This window comes from Mobula birostris, chromosome 20 (assembly GCF_030028105.1).
Source record: "Mobula birostris isolate sMobBir1 chromosome 20, sMobBir1.hap1, whole genome shotgun sequence".
NCBI classification, from domain to species: Eukaryota; Metazoa; Chordata; class Chondrichthyes; order Myliobatiformes; family Myliobatidae; genus Mobula; species Mobula birostris.
In genome coordinates, this window is record NC_092389.1 from 1,064,595 (window position 1) to 1,091,347 (window position 26,753).

Sequence of the window (26,753 nt, forward strand, 5' to 3'; positions counted from 1 at the left end):
CCCTCTGAATGAAAAGATGTTTCATAGATAGCTTGTGTTGTTTCCTCTAGAGTTGCAGAATCTGAGAGGAGAGCTGATAGAAGTTCATAAACCTGTGAGAGGTGTAGATAGAGTGAACGGTTACATTTTTTTTCAAATGCTAGAGGACATAGTTTTAAGCTGAGAGGGGGAAAGTTTAAAGGAGAGGTGTGGGGCAGAGTAATAGGGGCCTGGAATGCACTGCCAGAGGTAGTGGTGGATATGACAGTTACATTTAAGAGAGTGTTAGAAAGACTGGGAATATGGAGGGATATGGATCCCACGCAGGCGGAAGAGATGTAGTTGAAGTCAGCATTGCGTTTGGCACCAACGTTATGGGTCAAAGAGCCTATTCCGTGTTCTACGTTAAATTCCCCAACTCTTATACAAATCCATGCTGCTAATAATCACTGATATGTGTTGTGAAATTTGTTGTTTTGTGGCAACAATGCAGTGCAATACATAAAATAACATACTACAGTATAAATTACAATAAGAAATGTATGTAGAGCAAAAAGAGAGCAAAAATAGTGAGATATTGTTCATGGGTTCATGGTCCATTCAGAAATCTGATGGTGGACGGGAGGAAGCTGGTCCTAACACGCTGAGTGTGTCTTCAAAATGGAGGATAACTTTAACCGTCGACCAGGTCCCCACTAAGGAACACCATGCCATTGTCTCCGCAATCGTCACTGACGTTATTAGATCTTAGGATCTCCCATCCACTGTCACCAACCTCATAGTTCCTGCACCCTGCACCTCCCATTTCTACCTCCTACCCAAGATCTACAAATCCACCTGTCCAGGTAGATCCATTGTTTCAGCTTGTTCCTGCACCACTGAACTTGTATCTGTATACCTCGACTCTGTTTTATCCCCTCTGGTTCAATCCCTACCTACCTACATCTGTGACATTTAACACGCTGTGGATCTTTTCAATGATTTCAAGTTCCCTGGCCCTGCTCATCTTATTTTCACTATGGATGTCCAGGCCCTATACACCTCCATCCCCCATCAGGACACCAGACCTAACCAGTTCCCCTCCATCACCACTTTCCTCTGGTGGAACTGGTCCTCACTCTCAATAATTTCTCCTTTGGTTCCTCCCACTTCCTTCAAGCAAAAGGTGTTTGGGCAATCGCATGGGACCCAGTTATGCCTGCCTTTTTGTTGGCTATGTGGAACAGTGTATGTTACAAGCCTGCACTAGTGTCACTCCCCAACTTTTCCTCCGCTACATCGACAACTGCATTGATGCTGCTTCTTGCATGTTGACTTCATCAACTTTGCCTCTAACTCCCACCCTATTACTTGTAAAAATTCCATCTCCTTCTCTCAATTACTCCGCCTCCACCGCAACTGCTCTCAGGATGAGGCTTTTCATTCCAGAACGAAGGAGATGTCCTCCTTCTTCCAAAAAAGTGGCTTCCCTTGCTCCAGCATCAACGTTGCCCATGACCACATCTCTTCCATTTCACACACGCCTGCCTTCACCTCCTCCTCCTATCACCCTACCAGAGATAGGGTTCCTCTTATCCTCACCTCACCTACCACCCCACCAGCCTCCGCATCCAGCAAATAATTCTGGCATCTCTAACAGGATCCCACCACCAAGCACATCTTTCCCTCCCCCCCCCCCCCACTTTATGCTTTCCGCAGGGATCGCTCCCTACGTGGCTCCCTTATCCATTCGTCCCTCCCCACTGATCTCCCTCCTGGCACTTATCCTTACAAGTGGAACAAGTGCTACACCTCCTCCCTCACCACCATTCAGGGCCCCAAACAGTCCTTTCAGGTGAGGCGACACTTCACCTGTGTAGTCATATACTGTGTTCGGTGCTCCCAGTGTGAGCTACTGTATATGGGTGAGACCCGACATAGATTGGGCGACCGCTTCACTGAGCACCTACACTCTGTCTACCAGAAAAAGCAGGGTCTCCTGGTGGCCGTCCGTTTCAATTCTACTTCCCATTCCCATTCTGACATGTCAGTCCACGGCCTTCTCTACTGCTGTGATGAGGCCACTCTTGGGTTGAAGGAACAACACCTTATATTCTGTCTGCGTAGCCTCTAACATCGATCTCTCAAACTTCCGCTAATGGCCCCCCCCCTTTCACCATTCCCCAATCCCATTTCCCCTCCCCCTCACATTATCTCCTTACCTGCCCATCATCTCCACCTGCTGTTCTGCCACCTTCCTTCCTTCCTTCCATGGCCCTCTGTCCTCTCATATTAGATTTGCCCTTCTCCAGCCCTTTATCTCCGTCAGCTCTTTACTTCACCCCTCCACCCCCCACCCAGTTTCACCAATCACCCTGTGGTTCTTCTTTCACTGCCTTCACCTTCTTAGTCTGACTTCTCATCTTTTTTTCTCAAGTCCTAATGAAGGGTTTCAGCCTGAAACATTGACTGTAGACATCAACATTTCCATAGATGCTGCCTGACCTGCTGAGTTCCTCCAGCGTTTGTGTGTGTTGCTGGGATTTCCAGCATCTGCGAATTTTCTCTTGTTTGTGATGACTTTATTTTTCCTTTTTGATTTTTGCTGAATTTAAGTACTGAAATACCTAATCCTCAGTGCCTGGCTGCCCTCTGATACTCCAAAAGTTAACTGTCATTTCAACCAGTGAATGTCTGATATCTCACTGAAACTATTCCCAGTGAGAGGTGAGGTTACAACGGGGTTCGAATCTGTCTTTGCACAGATATTAAATACTTTGGGGGTGGGTATAAAAAGGTTTGCTGTGAAGATTTAACAATATTTTCAATGTTTGGCTCGGGGGGGGGAGCAGTTAAAACTATGAAGTGGAGACAAATCTGTTGAAAATTTGGTGTGTAATTAGGCAGCCCCTGCTTGCATGACTCCTGACAAGTTCCATACACTTCTTGCTTGCTATAGCCTACAAATTTATTTTCTTCATGAGCTGTTGAAATATGTCCTATCATCCTTTTTTGGGAGCAAGCTGGAATTGGCCAAAACTCTGTGTTGAATATATAACACTGGGTGATCCTAACTAGTTTATTTGGAGCGTTTCTGTTGAAGCCTGTGGGCAGCTAGTGCTGTGTTTTGACAGGAGCTTTGCATACTTGTTAGAAGTGATTTCCAAAATAGGGAATGAGGGAGCCCAGCTTCTCCCTGAGATGCTGCATCCCTCGCATTTCTTGTACATCATGCTGACTTGGTGCCTGCTAGAACCATTCCATGGTTGATCATGAAGACCCCTGCAGCAGAGATGAGTGTTTTGTCAAATGCCCATTTACAGAGGCAGTTTGGCATAAGGAGAGGGTAGAGTAAGACATAGTCCTAACTCTCTAAACTTATAAAGATTAAAGATTAGCTTAATTTGTCATGTCTTTCGAAACATATAGTGAAATGTGTCGTTCCTGTCAAAGACCAACACAGTCCGAGGATGTGCTGGAGGCAGCCCACAAGTGTCACGATGCTTATGGCACCAATGTAGCGCCCAGTGGAAATCTACGTTGTCATGGGGAGAATATACAAGCTCTTTATAGCAATGGAATTGAATCTTGGTCCCTGATGCTGTAATAGCATTATGCTGACGGCAACACTCATGTATAAAGTTTTATATTTCTACTCGGTGTCGTTGCTGATCATGTGATACCCAAGTGAAAACTCCACACTTGGAGTCTTCTGTAGAGTTTCGAATGCCCTGTTTATAGGAAAGTTCAAAGTAAGTTTATTGTCTAAGTACAATCACCATATAAGCTCCAAGATTCAATTTCTTGTGAGCATTTGCAGTAAATCCAAGAAACATAATAGCATCAATGAAAGATGGACGAACAACCAGTGCGCAAAAGACAACAAACTGTGTAAATACAAAAAGAAAGAAATAATAATAAATAAAAAGCAATAAATAACGAGAGCATGAGATGAAGAGCCCTTGAAAGTGACTCCATAGATTGTGGGAACACTTCAATGATGGGGCGAGTGAAGTTATCCCCTTCGGTTCAGGAGCCTGATGGTTGAGGGGTAATTACTGTTCCTGAACCTGGTGGTGTGGCTCCTGAGGCCCCTGTACCTTCTTCTTGATGGTAGCAGCAAGAAGAGAGCATGTCCTGGGTGGTGGAGTCCCTGATGGATGCTGCTTTCCTGTGACAGCACTCCTTGTAGATGTGCTCAATAATGAAGAGGGCTTTACCTGTGATGGACTGGGCCGTATCCACTAAGACATTATCAAACTGGAAATATTGCCAAGAAGATTTACAAACATGTTGCCAGGACTCGAAGGACCAAGCTACAGGGAAAGATTGAGCAAGCTATGACTTTATTTCTCAGAATATAAAAGGTGAAAAGTGATTTATAGAAGTTTATAAAATCATGAGAGACATAGGTAGGTTAACACAAACCTTCCCCCCCCCCCCAGGAAAGGGTATCAAAAATTAGGGGGCATAGGTTTAAGATGAGAGGAGGAAGTTTTACAGAGACCTGAGGGGCAATTTTATGCAGGGAACAAGCTCCCTGAGGAAGTGGTTGAGGTGGGTACAATGACAAATGGACAGTAAAGGTTTAGAGGGATATAGACCAAATGTAGGCAAGTGAGACTAGCTCATTAGGTAGGCACCTCAATTAGCATGATGAACTGAGCTGAGAGGCCAGTCTCTGTGTTGTGTTACTCTTTGAAGGTGCTGGCTATTTTGGGGTAGGGTAGCCTGGGTTAGAGAAGTGGGATTGGGTGTGGGTTCGGGAGGTTCCCAAAGCCAAGGTGATTCTGGATGTTCCTTATGTAGGGAGACACAGATTAGGGAAATGAAAAATTAAGGCCATTGGCAGACCAGACAAAAATGACATGGAGAATTTTTCTTTTATGTACTGAGTGGCTGGGATGTGAAATATATTGTTAGAGGGCAGGGGGGTTTAGGAGCACATTTAAAGGAGAATTTGAAAGGAAAGGCCTTGCAGGCTGAGGCAGTGTGATTTGTTGGATATCTTGAGCACAGAGCTGGAAGAATTTTGATGGGTCAATCGCCTTTTTTTTTGTCACTGAGGTCTGCAGTGGCTGTCATCACCCATCCATCACAGAATGTTGGTGTCCCAACTGCTTGTCGAGCCATTTCCAAGGGTTGGAGTGGAGGATGTACATGCAGACCGGATAAGGGACAGAAGCTTTCCTTTCCCAAGGAGAATTCAATAGAGTCACACAGCAATGTAGCATGGCCCAACAAGTATGTGCTGACCACAGTGCCCATCTATCTAGCCCTAATTTCTTGCATTTGGCTCATATCCCTCGAAGACCTCCACCTTCCCCAACCCTCCCTCTATGGACCTATCCACGTGCTTAGCGACAAGTTATTACCCTACTACCATCAGTCTTCTGAACCGGTGTGGATAACTTCACTCACCTCAACACTGAACTGATTCCACAACTTATGGACTCACTCTATAACTCATGTTCTCGGTATTATTTAATTATGTATTGTTATTTGCATGATTTGTCTTCTTTTGCAGATTGGTTGTTTGTCAGTCTTTGTTATTTATAATTTTTCATATATTCTATTGTATTTCTTTATTCTCCTGTAAGTATTTGCAAGAAAATGAATCTGAAGGTAGAATATGGTGATATGTACATAATTTGACAACAAATTTACTTTGACTTCTTAACTGATACTATTGTATCTATCTTAACCACTTCCTTTAATGAGCAAGATGGATTTTGAGAGGCATAGATAGAGCAGACAGTATCTTTTTCCCAGGGTTGAAATACCTAATACCAGAGGGCATGTGTTTACAGGGGTGTTTCCTGGATTGGGGAACATGCCTTACGAGAATAGGGTGAGTGAACTCGGCCTTTTCTCCTTGGAGCGACGGAGGATGAGAGGTGACCTGATAGAGGTGTACAAGATAATGAGAGGCATTGATTGTGTAGATAGTCAGAGGCTTTTTCCCAGGGCTGAAATGGCTAACATGAGGGGGGGGGGGGGCACAGTTTTAAGGTGCTTAGAAGTATGTATGGGGGGGGGAATGTCAGAGGTAAGTTTTTCACACAAAGTGTTGTGGGTGTGTGGAATATGCTGCCGGTGGAGGTGGATACAATAGGATCTTTTAGAGACTCTTAGATAGGTACATGGAGCTTAGAAAAATAGAGGGCTATGCGCTAGGGAAATTCTAGGCAGTTTCTAGAGTAGGTTACATGGTCGGCACAACATTGTGGGCCAAGGGCCTGTAATGTGCTGTAGATTTCTATGTTTTATGTTCCATTGCAGGTGAGAGGAGGCAAGTTCAAAGGAGATGTGAGGGCAAGTTTTTTTTTTACACAGAGTGGTGGATGCCGGGAATTTGGTGGGAATTGAACTTGTGTCTGTGGATCAATAGTCCAAATCTTTGGGTAATTAGTCTAGTAACATAACCACTGTGTCCTATATTCTTTTTGCTGCCATGAAGGCACCTGGCCTGTCCTATTCATAGCTCTGATCTCCACAAGGGAGAGACGGAAGTATTCCTGGTCCTAACTTGCAGTTAGTGTTGGGTGCATCCATGGCTCTGCTGCACACTCTCACTATTAGCCAAGGGAGTGGATGGCATCTTATTGCAGCTGGGGGTGGAGGAAGTGACTTTAGATAAGGCAGGCTGTGCTGCGGCTTGTTTTCATTCTCCTCCACACCCATTAGCCTTGGATGGAAAGAATAGCAAAACCCTGAGGCAAGGGTTGAGCAGTTTTGCTAGTTAAAGAGAAAATATTATTCTGATTTATTTTTTTAATGTTGTTCGCATGTTCAGAATATCCAAGTAGCTTAAAACCAATGGACTATCTTGGGTTGTGGGCACGTGGCCAAGTGGTTAAGGCATTCAACTAGCAACGTGTAGGTTGTGAGTTCGAGCCCCAGCCGAGGCAACGTTGTGTCCTTGAGCAAGGCACTTAATCACACATTGCTCTGCGACGACACCGGTGCCAAGCTGTATGGGTCCTAATGCCCTTCCCTTGGACAACATTGGTGTCGTGGAGAGGGGAGACTTGCAGCATGGGCAACTGCTGGTCTCCCATACAACCTTGCCCAGGCCTGTGCCCTGGAGAGTGAAGACTTTCCAGGTGCAGATCCGTGGTCTTGCAAGACTAACGGATGCCTACTTATCTTGGGTTGAGTTTTAGGCTGTGATACTGGGAAGAGCTCGCTCCCTTGACTGACCCTGAGCACAGTGTCTTGATATTTTTGACAGAGCAGTCAAAAGAATTTAGTTTTAACATCACATGCAATTGGCATCTCACATTTTGCAGATCTCAGTACTGAACTACAGAGTCAGACTACTTTCTTTCTCAAATGGGTGAAGCCGATAAAGTGTTTCCAACTGAGCCACAGTCTGGTTTTTAAAAACAAAAGATCACAAGATACAGGAGCAGAATTAGGCCGTTCAGCCCATCGAGTCTGCTCCGCCATTCCATAATGGCTGATTTATTTTCCCTCTCAACCCCATTCAGCTGCCTACTCCCCATAACCTTTGACACCCTGACTAATGAGAACCTATCAATCTCTCCTTTAAGTATGCCCAATGACTTAGCCTCCACTGTCACCTGTGGCATTGAATTCCACAGATACATCACCTAGCTAAAGAAATTCCTTCTCATCTCTGTTCTAAATGGATATCCCTCTATTCCGAGGCTGTGCCCTCTGGTCCTCGACTCCCCCACTACAGGAAACATCCTCTCCACATGCACTCTATCTAGGCCTTTCAATAATTAATATGTTTCAATGAGATCCCTCCTCATTCTTCTAAATTCCAGCGAGTACCAGCCCAGAGCCATCGAATGTCTTGATACCTTAACCTTTTCCTTCTTCTGATCATTCTTGTGAACCTCCTCTGAACCTTCTCCAATGCCAGCACATCCTTTCTTGATAAGGAGTTCAAAACTGCTCACAATACTCCAAGTGCGATCTCACCAATATCTTATAAAACCTCAGTTACAGAGAGACTACAATCTGGTTTTAAAGTGCTTAACGCTAAAGTGCTTCACCAGATCTGATTGAGGTAATGTTCCCCAAAATGAAGGCAAAGAGTCTAACACAGGAGTTCCCAACCTTTTTTATGATATGGAGCCTTACCATTAACCCCTTGTCTAACAGAAGGCCTCCCTGTGTACCAATGGATTTATAGAATGAGCTAATTGATAAGGGCAGTGAACCAGGAAGTATGAACAAGCCCAGGTTGTGGTTAGATACATTCCAAAGAGATTGTGGTTTTTGACTTAAGTGGGTAAATGGGACTGAGTGTTGTTATTGATTGTTTTGGCAATTTTATTCCCAGCAATCTTTACTCTCCCAATAAGGGAGAGTGGCTGGGCAAGCTGCAGCAATAACCACAGCTTGGCTGCTGTCCATTGCCTCCTCCAGTTGATCTAGATAAGGCTGGAGGAGGTACTGCTGGCAGGAACTGGTATGATGCAGGTTCAATCCCAACAGAGTATGAAGATCATAAAGCTGATTCCATTACTGGTGTCAGTGAAAATAACTAGCCCTTCCTTCGATATCTCAGGAACCTATTGGACCATGACTCATTACGCTGACAAGCTTTGTTGTTTTGTTCTTAGAAACATAGAAAAGCTACAGCACAATACAGGCCCTTCGGCCCACAAAGCTGTGCCAAACATGTACTTACTTTAGAAATTACCGAGGGTTATCCATAGCCCTCTATTTTTCTAAGCTCCATGTACCTATCCAGGAGTCTCTTAAAAGACCCTATCGTATCCACCTCCACCACAGTCGCTGGCAGCCCATTCCACGCACTCACCACTCTCTGCGTAAAAAACTTACCCCTGACATCTCCTCTGTACCTACTCCCCAGCACCTTAAACCTGTGCCCTCTTGTGCCAGCCATTTCAGCCCTGGGAAAAAACCTCTGACTAGCCACACGATCAAAGCCTCTCATTATCTTATACACCTCTATCAGGTCATCTCTCATCCTCCGTCGCTCCAAGGAGAAAAGGCTGAGCTCACTTAACCTATTCTCATAAAGCATGCTCCCCAATCCAGGCAACATCCTTGTAAATCTCTTCTGCACCCTTTCTATAGTTTCCACATCCTTCCTGTAGTGAGGTGACCAGAATTGAGCACAGTACTCCAAGTGGGATCTGACCAGGGTCCTATATAGCTGCAACATTACCTCTCGGCTCTTAAACGCAATTCCATGATTGATGAAGGCCAATACACTGTATGCCTTCTTAACCACAGAGTCAACCTGCGCAGCTGCTTTGAGTGTCCTATGGACTGGGACCCCAAGATCCCTCTGATCCTCCACACTGCCAAGAGTCTTACCATTAATGCTATATTCTGCCATCATATTTGACCTACCAAAATGAACCACCTCACACTTATCTGGGTTGAACTCCATCTGCCACTTCTCAGCCCAGTTTTGCATCCTATCGATGTCCCGCTGTAACCTCTGACAGCCCTCCACACTATCCACAACACCCCCAACCTTTGTGTCATCAACAAATTTACTAACCCATCCCTCCACTTCCTCATCCAGGTCATTTATAAAAATCACGAAGAGAAGGGGTCCCAGAACAGACCCCTGAGGCACACCACTGGTCACCAACCTCCATGCAGAATATGACCTGTCTACAACCACTCTTTGCCTTCTGTGAGCAAGTCAATTCTAGATCCACAAAGCAAGGTCCCCTTGGATCCTATGCCTCCTTACTTTCTCAATAAGCCTTTTATGAGGTACCTTATCAAATGCCTTGATGAAATCCATATACGCTACATCTACTGCTCTACCTTCATCAATGTGTTTAGTCACATCCCCGAAAAATTCAATCAGACTTGTAAGGCACGATCTGCCCTTGACAAAGCCATGCTGACTATTCCAAATCATATTATGCCTCTCTAAATGTTCATAAATCCTGCCTCTCAGGATCTTCTCCATCAACTTACCAACCACTGAAATAAGACTCACTGGTCTGTAATTTCCTGGGCTATCTCCATTCCCTTTCTTGAATAAGGGAACAACATCAGCAACCCTCCAATCCTCTAGAACCTCTCCTGTCCCCATTGATGATGCAAAGATCATCACCAGAGGCTCAGCAATCTCCTCCCTCGCCTCCCCCAGTAGCCTGGGGTACATCTTATCCGGTCCCAGTGACTTATCCAACTTGATGCTTTCCAAAAGCTCCAGCACATCCTCTTTTTTTTTTAATATCTATATGCTCAAGCTTTTCAATCCGCAGTAAGTCATCCCTACAATCGCCAAGATCCTTTTCCGTAGTGAATACTGAAGTAAAGAATTCATTAAGTACCTCTGCTACCTCCTCCAGTTCCATACACACTTTTCTACCGTCACACTTAATAGGTCCTATTCTCTCATGTCTTATCCTCTTGCTCTTCACATACTTGTAGAATGCCTTGGGGTTTTCTTTAATCCTGCTCGCCAAAGCCTTCTCATGGCCCCTTCTGGCTCTCCTAATTTCATTCTAAAACTCCTTCCTGCTAGCCTTATAATTTTCTAGATCACTATCATTACCTAGTTTTTTGAATCTTTTGTAAGCTTTTTTCTTCTTGACTAGATTTTCAACAGCCTTTGTACTCTATGGATCCTGTACCCTACCATCCTTTCCCTGTCTCATTGGAACGTACCTATGCAAAACACAACGCAAATATCCCTGAACATTTGCCACATTTCTGCCATACATTTCCCTGAGAACATCTGGTATCCCTGATCAACAGTGCCACGCCCCCACCTCTTTTGCCTCCCTCCCTGTCCTTTCTGGAACATCTAAAGCCTGGCACTGTAGGTAACCATTCCTGCCCCTGAGCCATCCAAGTCTCTGTAATGGCCACAACATCATAGCTCCAAGTACTGATCCACGCTCTAAGCTCATCTGCTTTGTTCATGATGCTTCTTGCATTAAAATAGACACATCTCAAACCATCGGTCTGAGCGCATTCCTTCTCCATCACCTGCCTATCCTTCCTCTCACGCTGCCTACAAGCTTTCTCTATCTGTAAACCAACTGCCCCTTCTTCTATCCCTTCAGTTTGGTTCCCATCCCCCAGTAATTCTAGTTTAAACTCTCCCCAATAGCCTTGGCAAACCTCCCTGCCAGAATATTGGTCCCTCTCAGATTCAAGTGCAACCTGTCCTTTTTGTACAGGTCACTCCTGCCACGAAAGAGGTCCCCATGATCCCTGCCCCCTGCTCCAATCCCTCAGCCACGCATTTATCCTCCACCTCATTTTATTCCTATGCTCACTGTCACGTGGCAGAGGCAGTAATCCCGAGATTACTACCTTTTGAGGCCCTGCTTCTCAATTTCCTTCCTAACTTCGTGTAGTCTGGTTTCAAGACTTCCTCCTTTTTCCAAGCTATGTCGTTTGTACCAATATGTACCACGACCTCTGGCTGTTCACCTTCCCACTTCAAGATATCGTGGATGTGATCAGAAACATCCCGGACCCTGGCACCTGGGAGGCAAACTACCATCTGAGTTTCTTTCCTCCTTCTTACAGGCAACAAATATCCTTGCTGAATTCTGCAACTTGCAATGTCTCACAGGTTTTATACAGAGCCACATAGCACATATGTCGACCCCAATTGAAAACTATTGTCCACTAAGATGCACTAGTCCTGTTTGGTGCTTACAAATTTTCATTAGTTCAAAGTACATTATTATTATTATTATTATTTTTGTATTTGCACAGTTTGTCTTTTGCATATTGGTTGCTTGTCAGTCTTTGTGTGTAGCTTTTCATTGATTCTATTTTATTTCTCTGTTCTACTGTGAATGTCTGCAAGGAAATGAATCTCAGGGTGGTATATGGTGTTATGTATGTACTTTGATAATTGAAGGTTCGTCTGTCATCATTGATGAAGACCTTGACACCATTATGATGGTGTCGAGACTAGTGCGTGATTTGGATTTAAGTGAGGGAGAGTTGCGCAGCGTCAGCCTCACTCTCTCTTCCCAATTCCCATCTGGATCCAATGGCAAGACAGAGTCTAGACGGCTGGAGATAGGACTAGGCGCAGTGGATGACCAGGACGTCTTCTGTGTCTTGTCCTGCTCTACACGTTCCACGACGCTTGCAGAGACCGCCTTCTTGACCGTTGGACCTTCCATTGGTCTCGTCCGCTCAATCTGCTGGAGTCTGTCTTCTCATGCTGGGATAGACAACTCCCTATCTCACCGAGGGTTTGAGACCCGTCGGCTACCCTCAGCTGGTTTAGCCGGCTTGTTGAAGCCGTTGCCCGGGGTGTGGCCGCTGTCGCTTGCAAACAGCTATGGGGAGCCACAGGTGAGAGCTGAGTGCCAGGTGGGGACCAAAGGTGGACTAACCGCCCTGAAAAGGACACGACATGTTCCCCCACCAGAGGTGCTACCCCTCCCTGACACCCCATACACCCCACTTTGAAAATAAATTTACCTTGAAGCTCGCCGCGTCCCAGCAACACAACTTGGATGTTTCTGATCGTTTACCAGTACATTTTATACATTGAGCAATGGAACTGATCTCTGCAATGTAGGTGCCCCATTTTTATTCAATGACCCACAATCTGCAATGCTTCTAGTCTCTTGTTCCTCAGGTACAGTCACGTATATTAGGGAGTGACCATTGTCCTCCAGCATTTTGTGTGTGATGCTTGGATTTCTAGCATCTGCAGATTTTCTCTTGCTTGTGATTGGATTACTGCATTGCAAAGTCTCTTCCAGGGGTGCTTACCCTGAAGAAATTTAAACCATCCCTTTGACGGGAGTCCAGTGAAACCCTCTCTCACTGCTCCCCTTCTGTGATCTCTGCTACTCTCCAACCCTTCGACCACGTGCTCACCCAATCCCGCTACCACAGCCATGTATCCTTCCTGGGAGCATGTCTCTCCCGCCAGCTTGTGCCACATGGGCTCCAGATTTGTTTTCAAGCTTCTTGACTTGGACCCTCTGAGGACCCCCAGGTACTTGCACTCAGTCGACTGCTTCTCCCACCGCGTTTTACGCGCCACACTTTCCGCCGTGAGGAGATACTTTGTGTCCCTATCCCAGTCACTTCCACAACTCCGGGATTCTCTCTCCACTGCCTGCAATGGACCTGTCCGATACTTTATCCTCCATCGGATCCATGCTTTCAATCGCTGATTCTTCGTCTTTCTCATGTCCGGCAAGGATTGGAAGACAGAACCTGCCATCTCCAATGCCGGCTCACAACGCATTTGCAGAGTATTTTGTATCTCCAATGCCGGCAGCCACGATTGTCCCAGAGGGTGATCCCTGCTGCCGTCTAATATTCTCGAGCAGAATCAGAACCCGGACTCCACTCCTTCATTGTACATTCCAATGACACCGGACACTTTCAAAATGCCTATTGTCCAACCTCCATCCTGGACCTTGACCGACAGCACTGGGACTTTACACGCTCTGCTGGAACAATAGACAATAGGTGCAGGAGTAGGCCATTCGGCCCTTCGAGCCAGCACCTCCATTCACTGTGATCATGGCTGATCATCCACAATCAGTACCCTGTTCCTGCCTTCTCCCTATATCCCTTGACTCCGCTATCTTTAAGAGCTCTATCTAACTCCTTTTTGAAAGCATCCAGAGAATTGGCCCCCACTGCCTTCTGAGGCAGAGCATTCCACTGATCTTCAACTCTCTGGGTGAAAAACCCCGTCTCCCTTTCCCTGACCACCACTTTGCAGTCCCGTGGCTCTCAGGTCCAACTAACAGCTCTTGGGTCCTCAGAGACTTCATCTTCCTCCCACCTCACCTTCCCTGAAAGCCCCAATCCTCCCCTCTCCTCAGACCCTACCGATCCTCTTCCCCCCTCCAATCCCAGCTCTCTGAGGCAGAAAGTTCCATCGTCAATAAGGTCCTCACCCTTGTCCCCCTGCGCCCAGACCTCAGTGAGATCCTCGACCGCCATGGCACTGAGCTCTTTTTCCGCCGCCTCCGCCTCCGAGCCTATTTCTTTGGAAAGGACTTCCCACCAATGAGCCCTTCTCCTGTCTTTAACCCTCCTCCTCTTCCTGGACACTCTGCTCTGGTCTTCTGCCTGCTCTGGACCTTTTCAGTGCCACCTGCCGACGGGGTCCAGACTTTAACACTCATCTCCTATTCCAACCCCACTCCTTTTGAACGCTTGGCTCTCCATTCCAGCTGCATCAATCCTAACCTCACCATCAAACCCGCAGATAAGGGGGTTGTTGTAGTTGCCTGGCGTACTGATCTCTACCTTGCTGAGGCCCGGCGCTGACACTCAGACACCTCCTCTTACTTACACCTTGAATAGGACCCCACTCAGGAACACCAGGCCATTGCCTCCCACACCATCACCAACCTTATTGACTCTGGGGGATCTCCCATCCACTGTTACCAACCTCATAGTTCTTGCACCTCGCACCTCCCGTTTCTACCTCCTACCCAAGATCCACAAACCTGCTTGTCCAGGTAGACCCATTGTTTCAGCTTGTTCCTGCCCCACTGAACTCATATCCGTATACCTCGACTCTGTTTTATCCCCCTAGTTCCTACCTACATCCATGACACCTCACACACTTTTGATCTTTTCAAGGATTTCAAGTTCCCCGGCCCCCATCATCTTATTTTCACTATGGACGTCCAGTCCCTATACACCTCCATCCCCCACCAGGAAGGCCTCAAAGCTCTCTGTTCTTTTCTGGACACCAGAACTAACCAGTTTCCCTCTTCCAGCACTCTCCTCTGCCTCGTGAAACTTGTCCTCACTCTCAATAATTTCTGCTTTGGCCCTTCCCACTTCCTTCAAACCATAAACCATAGAAACTACAGCACAGAAATAATAGGGGTAGCCGTGGCACTCACATGGGTCCGAGCTATGCCTGCCTGTTTGTCGGCTACGTGAACAGTCTACGTTCCAAGCCTACACTGGTGACTGTCCCGCACTTTTCCTACGCTACATCGACGACTGCGTTGGTGCTGCTTCCTGCACCTGTGCTGAACTCATCGACTTCATCCACTTTGCCTCCAGCTTCCACCCGGCCCTCAAATTCACCTGGTCCATTTCCTACACCTCCCTCCCCTTTCTCGATCTCACTGCCTCTATCTCTGGAGACAGCTTATCGACTGATGTCTATTTTAAACCGTGGACTCTCACAGCTACTCGGACTATAACTCTCCTTCTCTCAATCCCTCCGTCTCCACTGCATCTGCTCTCAGGATGAGACTTTTCATTCCAGCCCTTTTTCAAATGGCTTTGCTTCCTCCACTATCAACGCTGACCGCAACCGCATCTCTTCCATTTCATACGTGTCTGCTCTTACCCCAACCTCCTGCCACCCTACCAGGGTGCAATGGTCGCTCCATACCGGCACATCTATAAAGCTGGAAGAGGTACTGCTGGCAGGAAGTGGTATGGTATGGCTGTGATATAGGTATACAGAATTATGAGGCTGTGGATAGGGTAAATGCAGCAGGCTTTTTCTGAGGTTATGTAAGACTAGAACTAGAGGTCATGGGTTAAGGGTGAAAGGTGAAATGTTTAAGGGGAACATGAGGGGGAGCTTCTTCACTCAGAGGACGGTGTGAGTGTGGAGCGAGCTGCCAGCAAAAGTGGTTTTGCGGGTTTGACTGCAACATTTAAGAGAAGTTTGGTTAAGTACATGGATGGGAGAGGTATGGAGAGCTGTGATCCAGGTGCAGGTCAATGGGACCAAGCAGATTAATAGTTTGGCATGGACTAGGTGTGCCAAAATGTCTGTTTGTGTGCTGTAGTATTCTGTGACTTTCTTGCTGTGAACAATAAGTGCTAGCAGCTATTCAATAAAGTGGTGAGAATTACCCCAACTTCTTACCTGCACGGGCAATGCATGGGATGAGGTGAATGCAAAATCAAGTTTTGCCGTCTCAGTCTCTGCTGTTCCTTCACTCTGAGGCTAACTGGGGCAGCATGGTAGTGGAGTCATTAGTGTAATGCTATTACAGTGCTAGTGACCTGGATTCAATTCCTGCTACTCACTAAGGAGTTTGTATGTTCCCCCATGGGTTTCCTCCGGGTGCTCTAGTTTCCTCCCAGAGTCCAAAGTCACATGGGTTGGCAGATTTATTGGTCACGTGGGTGTAATTGGGTGGTGCAGGTTCATTGGGTCAGAAGGGCCTGTGACTGTCCTGTATCTCTAAATAAAAATAAAAATAAAATTGTGTTACACCCCCTAGTTCTTTACAGCTGATCAAGAATGTATAGGAATTGTGACCCCTGTGAATAAAGTCAGCTCATTGTGCTACTTTTCTCTTCCCAGTGTTGGCTCAGATGTGAGTATTGACAGCAGGGATAACTTTCCAATGCCGTGCCATCAATTGCAGCAACTGCCACTTCACTTTTGTTCTCACACACTCAATATAGTATTCACTCTGTACCAAGAAGACAACGGTTGTTCTGAGTTCTAGAACCCTGAGAAGCTGTCTTTTGTTAGGAGGTGAATATATTAAGACCATAAGATATAGGAGCAGAAGTAGGCCATTCGGCCCATTGAGTGGGGCTGACCCAATTCTTCCAGTCATCCCCACTCCTCTGCCTTCTCCCCATACTCTTTGATGCCCTGGCTAATCTATCTCTGCCTTAAATACGTACAATGACTTGGCCTCCACAGCCGCTCATGGCAACAAATTCCACAGGTTTACCACCCCCTGACTAAAGTAATTTCTCTGCATCTCTGTTCTAAATGGACGTCCTTCAATCCTGAAGTCGTGCCCTCTTGTCCTGGACTCCCCTACCATGGGAAATAACGTTACCATATCTAATCTGTTCAGGCCTTTTAACATTCAGAATGTTTCTATGAGATCCCCCCTCCCCCCTCATTCTCCTGAACTCCAGGGAATACAGCCCAAGAGCTGCCAGATGTTCCTCATACGGTAACCCTTTCATTCCTGGAATCATTCTTGTGAACCTTCTCTGAACCCTCTCCAATGTCAGTATATCCTTTCTAAAATAAGGAGCCTGAAACTGCTCACAATACTCCAAGTGTGGTCTCACGAGTGCCTTATAGAGCCTCAACATCACATCCCTGCTCTTATATTCTATACCTCTAGGAATGAATGCCAACATTGCATTTGACTTCTTCACCACCGACTCAACCTGGAGGTTAACCTTTATGGTATCCTGCACAAGGACTCCCAAGTTCCTTTGCATCTCTGCATTTTGAATTCTCTCCCCATCTAAGTAATAGTCTGCCCATTTATTTCTTCCACCAAAGTGCATCACCATACACTTTCCAACATTGTATTTCATTTGCCACTTCTTTGAACATTCCCCTAAACTATCTAAGTCTCTCTGTTTCCTGAACACTACCCGCTCCTCCACCTATCTTTGTATCATCGGCAAATTTAGCCACAAATCCATTAATCCCATAGTCCAAATCATTGATATACATCATAAAAAGCAGCGGTCCCAACACCGACCCCTGTGGAACTGCACTGGTAACCGACAGCCAGTCAGAATAGGATCCCTTTATTCCCACTCTCTGTTTTCTGCCGATCAGCCAATGCTCCACCCATGCTAGTAACTTCCCTGTAATTCCATGGGATCTTATCTTGCTGAGCAGCCTCATGTGTGGCACCTTGTCAAAAGCTTTCTGTAAAATCCAAGTACATGACATCTACTGCATCTCCTTTGTCTACCCTGCTTGTAATTTCCTCAAAGAATTGCAGTAAGTTTGTCAGGCAGGATTTTCCTTTCAGGAAACCATGCTGGCTTTGGCCAATCTTGTCATGTGCCTCCAGGTACTCCGTAATCTCATCCCTAACAATTGAATCCAACAACTTCCCAACCACTGATGTCAGGATAACAAGTCTATAGTTTCCTTTCTGCTGCCTCCCACCCTTCTTAAATAGTGGAGTAACATTTGCAATTTTCCAGTCATCCGGTATAATGCCAGAATCAATCGATTCTTGAAAGATCATTGTTAATGCCTCCGCAATCTCTCCAGCTACTTCCTTCAGAACCCGAGGGTGCATTCCATCAGGTACAGGAGATTTATCCACCCTCAGACCATTAAGCTTCCTGAGCACCTTCTCAGTCGTAATTTTCACTGCACAAACTTCACTTCCCTGATACTCTTGAATGTCCGGTATACTGCAGACATCTTCCACTGTGAAGAATGATGCAAAATATACATTCAGTTCCTCTGCTATCTCTGCGTCACAAATTTACCTCAAATGAGCGGGTATCCGGGAAGAGCGTTTGAATGAACCTGCTAACAATGGAGTGCTCTTTTAGATTTACTGATTGGTACTGCTGGCTCTAGTTGAGCATGACTTGGCATGATTGCTTTGAAGTTGTATTGTATTTCTTCCCCCTTTTTATTGGAAAGAAATAATTAGGGCAGTTATTGTAGCTGCTGTTGGCTGGATGGCTGTGATCTCAGCAACTGAAGCCTTGGGCTGAAACAAAGAAAACTGCTCTTTCTGAGGTCATTTTTAAAGGGAACTCTCAGTCATTTCAGATAATGATTAAAGATTTGTTAAGCCCAAAATTACTTCCTCAATTATTGAGATTCCTCAATCTAATTATTTGAAACATTTGATAGATAGTGAAAAGTCCAACAAAATATGCACAATGCAGTTGAACACCTGTCTTTCCTGGCTGCTTGCTCTGGAGGAGTTGATTCTTGGGTGGACATGTGCTTTCAACCTATCTGGGTCTTTCTCCAGTGGTTCAAGCTTAGATAACAAGTGTCGGCAAAATATGGGATCGTCGTAGGATTTGTATAAGTGGGTGACTGGCAAGTGCAGACTCAGTGGGCTATTTCTCTCACGACAGTTTCTCTAATTCTTTGAGTGTACTCAACAGTGCAACTACAGAACTGTTGCATGGGACCTAGACCAAATATCCTGATGTGGACGGTAACAGTTTATAAGTCTGAAACTCTATCATGGCGCCGCTTTCTTGTTATTCATTCAAGGGACGTACTAGGTGCTGGTGAGTTGTTGCCTTGAACTGCTGCAGTCCACGAGGCGTGGTATATGTTAATGTTCACTTGAGAAATTTATTTCCAGTGCAGTTCTTGATTTTTAATAAGCTTGTGTTTAATGGAATAGAAGCAAGTTATAAGAATGATCGAAAGAATCAAAGTTCAAAAGCTCAAAGTAAATTTATTATCAAAGTATGCATTTATCACCATATTCTACCTTGAGATTCATCTTGCAGGCATTCACAGGAAAACAAAAAATACAATAGAGTTTATGAAAAACTACACATAAACATACACTGTCAAGCAGCCAATCTGCAAAAGAAGACAAATCATGCAAATAATTTTTAAAAAGTAAATAAATAATATTGAGAACATGAGTTGAAGAGTCTTTGAAAGTAAGTCCATAGGTTGTGGAAGCAGTTCAGCGTTGAGGTGAGTGAAGTTATCCACGCTGGTTCAGGAGCCTGAACACAACCTTTGGACTCAATTTCAGGGACATTACAACTTGTGTTCTCAGTATTAGTTAATTATTCACATATTGATTATTATTTCTGTTTTTTGTATTTGCACAGTTTGTCTTCTTTTGCATGTTGGTTGTTTGTCAGTCTTTGTTCTTCACTGATTCTATTGTACCTCTTTGTTCTACCGTGAATGCCTGCAAGAAAATGAATCTCAGGATAATATATGGTGACGTGCATATGCTTTCATAAGAGATTATGTGTGGCAAGTGGCCAAGTGGTTAAAGCGTCGGTCTAGTGATCTGAAGGTCACTAGTTCGAGCCTTGGCTGAGGCAGCATATAGTCTCCTTGAGCAAGGCACTTAACCACACATTGCTCTGCGACGACACTGGTACCAAGCTGTATGGGTCCCAATGCCCTTCCCTTGGACAACGTCGGTGTCGTGGAGTGGGGAGACTTGCAGCATGGGCAACTGCCTGTCTTCCATACAACCTTGCCCAGGCCTCAGTCAACATCGAAAATCGATGGACAGCCGAAGAAGAAGAATTGGTAAGAAATTTACTTTGAACTTTTGTTGTTGGTAATAACTATTCGTGAAGATGGTGCTATGGGGCCTAAGGCTCTTATACCTCCTATGCAGTGGTAATAGTGAGGGATGGTGGGGGTCATTAATGATGGATCCTGTGGCAGTGTTCCTTGTAGATGAGCTCAATGATATATATACCATGGAAAACAGCTACCATTTGCACTTGTAAAGGTGGCAGTGTGAACCAAGCAAAGAAACAACTGGAATTATCACATAATAGGGTTTGGAACGGTAACTGTACACTTCTGATTAGATTACGCAAGTGTGCTTTTTAAGGTGGCTGAGTTTGGATGATAGGAATGCTCTGTTGGCATCAACTCCATTAATGATCAGAACAGCATCATCTAACCCATCAACCAGGGATCTTAAAGCAAACAGGCACCCCAAAGAGTGAGTCAGAGAGCACAATAAAAAAAAGCTGTCTTTTAGAGTCATTTCAACAGAATCTCCTTTTAATGACTTCATTATGAACTTTTCAAACAATGTTTTAAAACAGAGAATTTTGTTCTCTGTGTAAGAGAAATGTCTTTTTTTCAAGTATCCACTCTTTTTTTACATTGGTCTTAATTTTTTGTCCTGTCTTTGATTAGCTCAAACAATTCCTCATTGCTACATTGCAAGGCTCTGGAGTGGGTCTTGAATCCACAAACAACGGGTTCAGTTGAAAGTGCTGCCAAATCAGCCACATCTGATGCTACAAGGAAATAAAATAACCTATTTGCTATATTAAAAATGACAAGAAAATAAGAGCAAGAGTAGGATACTCGGTACGTCAAGCTTATCCCACCATCCAATACAATCATGGCTGCTCTATGCTGATCTCAACTTCTCTTGATTTTTCAAATATTAAAATATCTCTGGCTTAATGATCAGACCTCTATCACTCTCGGGAGCAGTGAGTTGCAGAGATTCACTACCCTTCATGAAGTTTCTACTGCACTTCCGTTTTAAGTGACTGCCTCTATCTTGCAGCTATGTCCCCATGTTTCTGCTTTTCCCATTAGTGGAAACGTCTTAGTATCTACTTTGTCAATCTCCCTTATGATCTTTCATGTTTGAAATAAGGTTACCGCTTATTCTTCTAAATTCCAAAGAATACGGACCCAAACTATCTAACCTCTTTTGGTAGAACAACACTCTCGTTCCAGCGATTAGCCCAGTGAACTTCCTCTGACTGCTTCCAGTGCAACTATATCCATTTTTTTTCGATGTACACAATACTTGAGACACAGCTTTGAAACAAACATCCTATACAACTGTAACAAAACCTCCCTATTCTTATTTTCCAACTCTTTCACAATAAAGAGTTGATTGCTATGATTGCTCATGATCAGCAACCATGATCAGCCATGATTGCTATCATGTTTGCTGTTGTGTGCTGGGGCAGCAGGCTGAGGGTAGCAGACACCAACAGAATCAACAAACTCATTCGTAAGGCCAGTGATGTTGTGGGGATGGAACTGGACTCTCTGACGGTGGCGTCTGAAAAGAGGATGCTGTCCAAGTTGCATGCCATCTTGGACAATGTCTCCCATCCACTACATAATGTACTGGTTGGGCACAGGAGTACATTCAGCCAGAGACTCATTCCACCGAGATGCAACACAGAGCGTCATAGGAAGTCATTCCTGCCTGTGGCCATCAAACTTTACAACTCCTCCCTTGGAGGGTCAGACACCCTGAGCCAATAGGCTGGTCCTGGACTTATTTCCTGCATAAATAATTCGCATATTACTATTTAACTATTTATGGTTTTATTACTATTTATTATTTATGGTGCAACTGTAACGAAAACCAATTTCCCCCAGGATCAATAAAGTATGACTATGACTATAAAGGGTTAGATGTTGTTTACCTCCTTAACTACTTGTTGGATCTGCCTGCTTGATCACCTACACCCCTCTGAACTTCACTCATTTGCAAGCTCTGTCCATTTGAATTTGAGGAATTTGTTGCCACATGCAGCTTGTGGAGACCAGGTCATTGGGTGTATTTAAGGCAGAGATTGATAGGGTCTTGATTGGACATGGCATCAAAGGTTATGGGGAGAAGGCCGGGGAATGGGGTTGAGGAGAGAAAAAAAGGATCAGCCATGATTGAATGGCGGAGCAGACTCGATGGGCCAGATGGCCTAATTCTGCTCCTATGTCTTATGGTCTTATTTAGATGATAGTCCACCTTTGATTTATCTGACTGGTGCATGAACTCACACTTTCCCACATTTAATTCCTCCACTTGCTCATTTTATCCATTCTGTCAATCTATTCCATATCCCATTGCAAAATCTCAAATGTCCTCATCACAACATGAATTTCCATCTTTTTTTTATATCAGCAGAAAACCTGGAAACCTTGCATTTTATTCCTCCTCCAGGTCATTAGTGTAAATTGTAAACACTTAAGGGGATCACAAACTGATACTTGGGGTCCTCCAGTAGTCACATTCCTCCAGTCTGAGAAGGATCTATTTGTTCCAGTTTTTCTTGTTTTCTGTGAGACTACCAGTTTTCATTCCATTCTTACAAACTTCCTCAATACCTTGGACTCTTAAGTTATGCACCATTTATGTGGCATCTTTTCAAGTGCCGTTTTGGAAATCTAAATACACTACATCTACAGGGGCACGTGTTACATCCTCAAAAGCTATCAAGCAAATTTGACATACATAATTTGCGTTTCATAAAGCCATATTGACCAGATATTTCCTCTTTAGTTATTGACACCAGCACCTTGCCAACAATAGATGTTAAACTAACTGACCTATAGTTCCCCACTTTTTGTCTTAATCCCTTATTAATGTACAGGTTATTAGATTAATTGGTTACATATGGGTGTAATTGAGTGGTGAAGGCTTGTTGAGCCGAAAAGGCCTATTACTGTGCTGCATCTCTAAATAAAATAAAAATAGCACTAAACAAAGGAGTTTGATAGAGTCCTTAAAGAGTGGATGTGAAGAGGATGTTTCCTATGGTGTGGGAGTCTAAGACCAGAGGACACAGCCTCAGAATAGAGCAGCATCCTTTTAGAATGGAATTGAGGAGGAACTTCTTTAGCCAGAGGGTGTGAATCTGTTAAATTCTTTGACACAGGCAGCTGTGGAGGCCAAACCTTTATGTATATTTAAGGCAGAGGTCGATAAATTCTTGATTAGTCAGGACACGAAGGGATACAGGGAGAAGGCAGGAGATTAGGGCTGAGAGGAAAATTGTATCGGTCATGATGAAATGGTAGAGCAGACTCGATGCGCCAAATGGCCTAATTCTTCTCCTATGTCTTAGAGTTGCATTGGTTGATTTTTCAATCTTATGATACCCTCACAGAATTAAACAAGTTTCAAAAAACTTCAGCCGAAGGGTCTGATTACCTCCTTTAACCAGTAACCAGCACAGGCCATTTTTCCTTGGTTATGTGACCAACTTTAGCCTGTGCATTTTTCTGATTTTTTTTTTATCTTTGTGATTGGAATTTTTTACATGTTACTCTCACTTATTTAAAATTAGCCCATCTGCTGTTTTAGGAATACTTGCAGAATCCTTCACAGTGAAGACTGAGGCAAAAAACTGATGGAGCATATCTGCCTCTTTTGCTTCCTGTTATTTCATCAGCTCATTCTCTAAGTACTCCCACAACTACCTCAGCTGCCTTCTTCCCATTTGTTTATCCACAGAAATTCTTACTATTTGCTCTGAATTTGCATAAAAATTTCTCTCAAATTCAACTTTCTCTTCTGAGGAGTTTTATAGTTTTAAAAAGAGGAGATTTAACAGGATGCTGCCTGGATTAGAGATAATACCTTATGAAGGTAGGTTGAGCAAGTTAGGGCTGCTATCGTTCTACAAACTTGCCTCTTAGCTTTTATTTTCAGTCCACCTTCGACATCACCATCTTTGTACCAATCTAATTGTCTCTCTTCAATTTAAAAATAGTGGTTTTGATTCTGTGCTGTTCATTCTCAAATTGTGTCTTCAGTCCAATCATATTGTGGTCAGTACTTCCCAGTGGATCTTTAAATGCCAGATCTCGTATTAATTCTTCCTCAATCCTCATGACCAAATGTGAAATTGCTTGTTCTTGGGTAGGTTGTGCAATACTTAGTTCAAAGAAGCAGATGCTGACATGCACCACAAATTATTTTACATTACTCTTGCCAGTTTGGTTCATCCAATTAATAAGTAGACTAAAATCCCCATGACAATCACAGTTCCTTTCAAATGTGCTCTGGAGATTTCTGTATCTACACATGTTCTGCCCTCTCAAGTGTTCACATTCTTGAGGCCTTCAGACAACACCCACCATTGCCTTAACTACAAGCTGACCCCCCTTTTCAAATTTTATACTATTTGTTCTGACTCTTCCAGTCTTGTTGACTACTTTTATTAAATTTAACATTAATGATGAATGTGTTGTTTACTGGTATCATGCAGCAGTTAACTCTGGCACATTCAAGTACTAAATGCTGGAGGTCAGGCAGGAATATGAAGAGGAATAAATAGTCAAAGTTTCAGGCTGAAACCCTTCATTAGGACTGGAAAGAAAGTGTGAAGAAGCCAGAATAAAAAGGTGGTGGAGTGGGGGTGATAGATGGAAGGGGTAATGGGCTGAAGAAGAAGAAGGAAGATGGTGGGAGAGGACAGTGAACCATGGAAAAAAGGGAAGGAAGAGGCCACCAAAGGGACAGGTGAGGAGGGAGAATTTACCAGAAGTTAGAGAAATTGATATTCACATTGGTCACATGTGCACGACCACCTGGCAACGCCCTGATTGAAGAGTTGGAAGACTGAAGGAAATGTAGTGTTGGAGGTGTTGGGTTGGGGTGTTGTTGTCGTTTGTGGAATTATGACTGTTTCCTCTGTTTTGGTACACAGGGAGGGTACCAAACCACATTCCACAAACATCTACAAAGCATTTCATTGGCTGTTTAAAATGATCATACTGCACACAGATGAAGGGAAAACTGTCTAATAAATTCAGTTCCACCCAAGGGCAGCATGGTAGCATAGCGGTTAAAGTAAAGCTTTACAGTACTAGCATTCGGGGCTTATTTCCCTCTGTTGTCTGTCACCTCCCCATGTTGTGTGGGGTTTTCTCCAGATGCTCTGATTTCCTCTCACAGTCCAAAGATGTGCAAGTTAAGATTAGTGTTGTGGACATGCTACGTTGGCGTGAGAAGCATGGCGACACTTGTGGGCCTCCACCAGCACATCCTCAGACTGTTAGTCATTGATGCCTAATGATACATTTTACTTTATGTTTCAATATATATGTGGCAAATAAAACTAATCTAGCTCTCATCTTGTTTCTGTTTCTCCAAACTTTCTTGCCAGTGAATCATTGCTGTAATGAAGTTCTGCTGGGAAAGATTTGAGCACCAAAGACCAGATGACTGGTTCCCAAACTCTTGTAGGTTACCACTGGTTTGGCTCCCAAGCCGTATCCCCATCAACTCCTCTCCCTTTCTGACCATTACATAAAAACTATAAAGAATTTCCATTTGCAATGCACAGTGAAAGAAAATAGAAACTGCAAATTCAAAGCAGTGACAGATAGTTGCAAAAAATATTCAAATCTATTAAAGCTACAAATAAAATTATGTCTTTAATTACAGTAAAAACAATTTTCATCAGTAATTTTACAGTGTACATTAGTAGTCCAACTATTCAGTATTTCTTTGCTCTTTTTTTTTACCTTTCAATGAGCTGGTGGGCTTGGTGCAATGATATCAGCTTCTCAACATCAGGCCGAATGACACTTAGGAGGAGTCTCAGAGCTCCATGTTCAGGAATTTGCAGCCTGTTTTGTTTTGAAAGAAGTTGGGTGACTGCACTGAAACCACGCTCCACTAAAAGTGATGTTGGAAAGGCAATAAACAACATTTTGACCTTTTTTTCCACAGTGCAGGATAGTGTTCAGAGATTCCTTTCTGCAAAGTCTTTATGATTTTTTGAACCTCGGCTTCAGCTCAAAGTCATTTTGTAGCAAGATCCGTTTTTCCTCCATCCTTCCTGTTAATTCCTCATTACAAGTGTTCAAGAATGGATTTGTTACACAATCTCAAATTTGGATCAAGCGAAGATCCTGAAATCTTTCTGACATGTCTTTATGCAGCTCACCCAAATGGGCACAGTATACCTGAAGTTCATCATCTGGTATTCTTCCTTTCTCCTCCAACTCAGTATTTAATTATTTGTGCAGCTGATCACTTAGGTTTTTGTGACAAGATGGTATCTGTGACTTGCACAGTGAAAGGTAAATGTGTTAGGTATGGCTTTTTTCAGGAAAGTATTAACCCCACAGTGGTCTATCATTGATGTTGCCCCATCTGCTACACAAACAACAATGTTGGTGAGCAGACTCTACTTCTCTTTGAAAAATTGCTCAACAACCTGAAATATTGACTCTGCCTTCAGAAGGGAAAGACGGAGAAGGGGGAAGCGGTAGTGATAGGGGGCTCAATAGTGAGGGGAATAGACAGGAGATTCTGTGGACGTGAACGGGACAACCGAATGGTATGTTGCCTCCCAGATGTCAGGGTCAGAGGTTTCTCAGATCACATCTGCAACATTTTGTAGAGGGAGGGAGAGCAGCCAGCTGCCTTGGTAATGTTGGTACCGATGACATTGGAAGGAAAAGCAAAGAGGTCCTGAAGAGAGAATTTAGAGAGCTAGGTAGAAAGCTGAGAAGCAGGACCTCCAGGATAGTAATTTCTGGATTGCTGCCTGTGCCACGGACCAGTGAGGGTCTTGTATCCCAAGTAAAACTTTTTATATGCATTTACTTTGGTTATGTTGGTCTGTCCTGGAACTTTCCT

At 44.2% G+C, this 26,753-nt stretch overlaps 1 protein-coding gene across 8 annotated transcripts in view; it reads left to right on the forward strand.

The window, feature by feature from the left end:
* LOC140212725 (proprotein convertase subtilisin/kexin type 7-like) overlaps positions 1-26,753 on the forward strand; it is a 316,994-nt gene that overhangs the window by 107,149 nt on the left and 183,092 nt on the right. The window lies entirely within an intron of this gene.